Source organism: Thunnus thynnus, chromosome 15, assembly GCF_963924715.1.
Source record: "Thunnus thynnus chromosome 15, fThuThy2.1, whole genome shotgun sequence".
Taxonomy (NCBI): Eukaryota; Metazoa; Chordata; class Actinopteri; order Scombriformes; family Scombridae; genus Thunnus; species Thunnus thynnus.
This window is the reverse complement of record NC_089531.1, coordinates 23,098,127-23,104,301: the sequence shown is the minus strand read 5'-3', so window position 1 is coordinate 23,104,301 and position 6,175 is coordinate 23,098,127. Positions and strand designations below refer to the sequence as shown.

General features: G+C 37.9%; 1 pseudogene; it reads left to right on the top strand.

Moving 5' to 3' along the window:
• The first annotated feature begins 4,248 nt into the window (after window positions 1–4,248).
• LOC137199109 (U2 spliceosomal RNA) lies at window positions 4,249–4,396 on the top strand (annotated as a pseudogene).
• The last annotated feature ends 1,779 nt before the right edge of the window (window positions 4,397–6,175 follow it).

The window sequence follows — 6,175 nt, the reverse complement described above, 5'->3', positions numbered from 1 at the left end:
CTTTTTAATCACTAGCCAACACTGCAACACTGAGGAGTCTGGTAGGACTGGAGTTTGAACCTGGTCCCCTGTGTGAGGTAAATACAGCAGTGCTCATGCATAACAACCTTGCAGCACTCTGTCTTTATTCTGCAGGCCTTCAGTGTGTCACTGCAGATGCTCACGGTGCTACAGTCACACCACAGATGTGAATCATCCAGATCTGTGGTGTTACAGATCAAACAGCTAGTGATGAGACTCGGGGAACAGATTATAAATAGAAGCAGAGAAGAGGTGTGTGCATATGCATGAATGTCTGTGTGTCCTCTGCAGCCGGATGCATGAATAAGTGGTCATCTCCCTACTTGCATGAAACACCTGGTGAAAAATGAGTTCATCTATCAAACCTGGCGTAAAATGTGTTTATAACTAACAAGCACATGCATGACCACACTAATGGGGAAAGGTGCACAGATGCTTTTGGCACACACTCTGTTCTTTTAGCAGCACTACAACCTTGAGGCGTCTTTCCCATTGCGGCAGTTATAGTTTCCTACAGGAGCGGAAGAACAGACCACACTGACTCACACATGTAATCTCTCATTACTGTGTTGGACCAGTGTTCTGTAGGGAGTTCATTAACCCCATATAAAGCTTTTCAAGAGGCAGCTCCAAAATTACGTAATCTGTGAATGAGACATGATTTCAGATTCAAACTGCAAAAGTGAACAGCCAAAGTTGGGATTACAAATCCTGCATCCTCAAGCTTCCAAATCACTGTTCTCTCCCCTAAACATTATACAACCATACACTTCAATTTGTAAAGCAAGTTTCCTCCTCCATAACACTTCAAAAAGGCACCAAATTGATGATCTGTTAGCTAGTAAAACCTATGATTTAAAACACATGTTTCTATGTTTAATATCTCTATAGAGACATGCATTAGATCAGGCCTCAATGATTCTGATACTGTCAAAAACATCTGGTGTTTGAGGATTTACAGAAGAATTATTGTTGGGAGAGAGAGACCTCAAGTCAGAGTGTTGTTCCTGTACTTTATCTACTAGAAACAGTAAAATAAAATGTGTCTAACACAACTTACTGGATGTCCTACAGTGAAACATATTACAGCTGTCCTGCAGTGCGTGCTGCTACAGTAGATGCTGCTGGTATATAGGCCAGGGTTCATTCATGCATGTGTCATAAACAATGTTATACTGTTCGAGGGTGTGGCTTCATCTTCATCAGCATGTCGCGTCACGGCGCGGATGCTGATCAGGGGTTTTCATAAATAATGTCCTTACAGGGAGACAATAAGCAGCGGAGGATGATCAGCTGATCTTATGATGCATGTCAGCGCCATTGAAATGATGTATTAGTGAAAGCAGTGAAAGCGGGTGCAGAGCAGTACTCACACTCGGTGATCCAGATGCTGTTTTCTCTGTCAAAAATCCAAAAAATGGGATTCTGGTGCAGATCAGTGATCCTGCAGTGAGGAAATCGGCAGATATAGCTGAATGTCCCTCGGATGATCTGTCAAGACAGTGTGTGTGTGTGTGTGTGTGTGTGTGTGTTTGTGTGTGTCCAGGCCGGGAGGAGCGCCGGGATGTTTCTGCGGTCTGGACTCTCTCCACAGCTCTGACAGCTCCGGATGATCAAGGTCACCTTAGGGAGGTTTGCAAGGTCGCTGCTGACCCGGTCCAGTTTAAAGCTCTTCCTTCTCTACAGCCATCTCCCTCTGTCTCTTTTTTTTCTGTCTCTCACGCTCTCTGCAGCCTCCCTCACCAGCATCGAGCACACAGGAGGACTTCTGGCCACGACTTTCAAAATAAAACCCTTAATAATAATAAACAGATTGTAACCAATCAAAGAGCCAAGATGAGGATTTATCTGAAGTCATGTGCAAAAACATGTTGTTATATCCTGTTGTTATGTCTTAGTCAGTCGTACAAGCCTGAGTATATGATGTGAAAATGTGATACTTGCAGTTTCTGAAGGATGAAGATGGCACTAAAAACTATAAAACAAAATCTCAAGTTTCTATACAGGATAAGACTTGAGCTGGATTATCCATATATGGCATCAGGTGAGACAACATTTATAAAGCACTTGATTTATTATTTATCATTATTTATTTATCATTATTCTTATTAATAAGAATATGAATAAAAGGAATAAAAAAAACAGTTGAGTAGCAGCTACTGAGATTCTTTCAGCACCAGAGAGAGAGAGAGAGATGCTGTTTATTTCAGTAATAACAATAGTGCATTTCACTGCTGATAGAAAATATGTTCAAAGACCATTTTACTAATCCAGCCTCCTGTGTGGAACAAGTATTCCTGAGTGCTACTGTTGCTGCTGTTTTACAAATGCCAGAAGGAAAATCAAGTCCTTTATAAATGTTGCATCTGCTGTTTCTGAGCAAGAAAATCAAAAATGCCTTTCTGTTTATGGGTTTTGAAATGAAAATCAAATTAATATTGTTTTCATTCCCTTAATTTCTGTTTCTGAAAAAAAAATCAAACTAACAACAGAACAACAAAATAATCATCATTTCTAATATCCTACACATTGCAATACATTGTCTCAATGTGCTGTTACACCTTCACATCAGCTCACTTGGCGCTCTGTGATCATTCAGCTGTTGAAATGTTGCTTGTAACAGAGGTTATTGGACTTGCCTGATTTGTTCTATGTGTGTACTGATTTTTTTAGACATATTCTTTAATAGTTTTGCATTTAGTCCTCATACAGGCTCATTTATGATGGAGATAATGATATTTAGCAAGACGTGTTGCATTGGGATGTGAGTTGCATTCAGATTTGAGCATCACTGTGTGTGTTGAGCCTGTACTTCAGCAATAAGTTGATGTAAATCTATGGTCTTTGTAGCCATAGTAAATTTCAGCTTTTCACAGGTAAAGTGGGAGGAGGGGGACACTTTTAGTGTGCTCCCCCTAGGCCACCACACTGTGTTAATCTGGCCCTGCATAACAAATAATAATGCATCTGCAGATTGATTAATATCTTCATCTTCATATCATATGTATTGAAATGGTTATTTGCTGTGCATATTTCAAGATGTCTTTGCTATTTCAATATTTTACTTTATTTCATTTTTGTAAATTTATTGGGACCTTTTTGTGCTTTTAATTTTAAAGCAACATTTTATTTTTCACTGCATCCTGGAGGACTCTGTCTGACTTGACAGTTTTTCTCTGTCATCCAGACACCCAAACCCAGCACCCAGTCCCTTCTGGATCAATCATCAGTGACGTCAAGAGCACCCACAACAGGAAGGAGGACAGACGACAAGGCATATAACAGACATATAATGTAGAAAACTTATCTCGATGTCATCCAGTAATACATTTCCTCCAATTTGGATATTTAAATCTTTCATCATTTTTACTAATTTCATTATTTATCCACAGACATTATTCCCCAAGTTATGTAAAGTGAATTATTATGCATGAAAATATCAATTGACCCACAATATTGTATAAAAAACAGACTTTTAAAAATTGAATGCTGACTAAACAGAAGTTAAACTAATTCCCACGACTCTGCTGTGCTTCCCTCCCACTTGACCAGCTGGACTGAGGAGAGAGGAGCCATTGTTCTCCAGAGAATAACGAGATGTGACTGAGTCTGCAGTTCTAACTGCCATTCCTCAGCCCCAGCGCTCTGACCTGACACTGTTGTCACTGGCTACATTATTTTACAATATGCAATGCAAAGTATAGGCTTAAGAACAAAACTCTAACATTAATAAACACTATTACATTTCAAGAAACAATTTTATTCTGTCTCAAGGTGAAATCAGGGGAGTGTATTTTTCCAAATTTTTAAAAATATTTTATAGACAAAATGATTAACTGAAAAAATAATTAGATTAATCAATAATAAAAATGATTATTGTTAGTTGCAGCCCTAATATCCATAATTTCATTAATACAAGTGTATATTTATATGTAAAAAAAAATGCACAAAGGAAAAAGGGAAAGAAAGAGATAGAACAACTCGAGAGGAAGGAAGAGTGTGACTGAAATACAGGACTATGAGTAAAAAAAGGTAAAAACTGTATGCAGTTTCATCATTAAATAAATATATGAAGTGGAAGGAAAGTTCAAAATTGTTCTTATATTATTATATTTTCCTTTATTTTGTGAATTTTGTGTTCAATTCCCTTGAACAAAGCGACCCTACATGCTACCTCAGCTGTGTGGGTATAAAATACTGGTATATGGTATGAACTGGGAAGGGTTATTCCCTTCTCAGCCTTTTAGCTAAGATCAAGTGTTCTTATCAGTTTAATATCTGTTATGTTCCCACCTGGAGCTGAAAAAGGGGCTTACTCTGTTAACTCCACACATCCACCTGGTGTTGCAGTGCCACTGGGAATGGTGCACAAAGACAAAAAAGAAAGGATTATTTTTGATGTGACACATTAGAGGTATTGGCAGGGAAAACAGAGGAAAGAAAAAAATGATAAAAGTAGACAGTATGGTACCCCATCACAACTGTATTTCAACACCGCCCATTTGTTATTTTTGGATACATTAAATCTAAAGAGTTTCCAGCCTGCAAAGTTGGAGTCAGAATCTTGCTGGTGAACATGAAGGCAGCACAAGCAGTCAGATTTCAGCACCACATGGCCGCATTAACCTCCTTTGTTACCACCGAGTAGAAAATCTCTGCGTCATATACATACTATTTAATGGCGTGGAGCAAAGGTAAATGTCAGTTTAAGCAAGTAAAGAAGTAAACAATGACACGTATGTAAATAAGTATAAGTAAAAATAAGCAGTAAGTAGTAAAAGTAATTAAAATGAAGCATAAGTAAGTATAAGTATAAATGAGTAAAGCAGTGGTGAGGCGGCTTCCCTCTATAACAAAGGCAGCCACCAGTTAGTCCGACCAGTGGTGAGATGTCGCTGATGGGTAGATTTGGTTTATCAAAGGCACTAGTAGAGAGACACAGTACATAAAATAATCACAGCAGAAACATCAGATAGGTTGGACCACTGTGTTTAACTATATATCTTTGAAAGTTATGGCTGAAAATGACAACAGAAATAAACAAGTTTGCCATTTTGTCACATATCTCCTCAATTGAAATCAACCGCCAGTTGTCAACCAGGAGGTGACTGTTGTTACCGTGACATCACAGTGATTCGGTCTATAGGCTACATGGTAGAACTCTACAGCTGAAATGATTAAATGGGAAATGAATTAGTCGACTGACAGAAAATTGATTGGCAATTATTTTGATGTATCTTATAATCTTATAATTGATCAATTGATCATTTTCTCAAGCAAAAATCCCCAAAATTCACTGGTACCAGCTTCTCAAATGTGAATATTTGGTAGTTCTCCATGATAATAATCGCAACATCTCTGGGTTTTTGACTGTCAGAGAAAACAAATAACATTAACTTGGGTTTAAAGGAATAATTTCCTGCATTTTTCACTATTTTCTGACATTTCATACACTGAACAATCAATCGATTATTAAAGTAAAAATGTAGGGGAGAGGGGGGTGACATGAGCCACTTTTTTGTTTCAAATAATAGTTACTATATATACCTCAGGTTGTTGTGTACCCATGGAAATTAAAACAAGTTATCTAATTATTAAGGTTTAAGGACAATGAGCCATCAAAAAAAGTTAGTCCAATGGCACAACTTACTCCAAGGTAGGGGTAAAATGAGCATGAGGATGGGGTAAATAGTGCTACTATCATATACTGATATAAAAATTACACCAAATCAAACAAATTACTTATAAAATTAGAAATAATTTTGAACTTTATTAATGCCATCAATTTAACAAAGGCAAAAACTCATACTTTTAAGTAAAAAATAAAATGTTTGTGTCTTGTTGTTCAACATGTTACCTAAACATTTTCAGTAGAGATTAAATTGTGTGCTTTTGTGTATACAGACGGGTGACAAATTAAAGAAAAAACCGGTACAGGTCTGAATGCTGGACCCCTACAGTGAGGGGATCTGGTGGCTCTGTTATGCCATGGGGGGCATTTTGCTGGCATGGTTTGGGTCCACTTGTCCCCTTAGAGGGAAGGGTCACTGCTAATCAATACAAAGTTGTTGTGAGTGATCACCTTTATCCTGTGATCAAACATTTCTATCCTGATGGGAGTGGTTTCTCCTAAGATGACAATGCCCCAATTCAC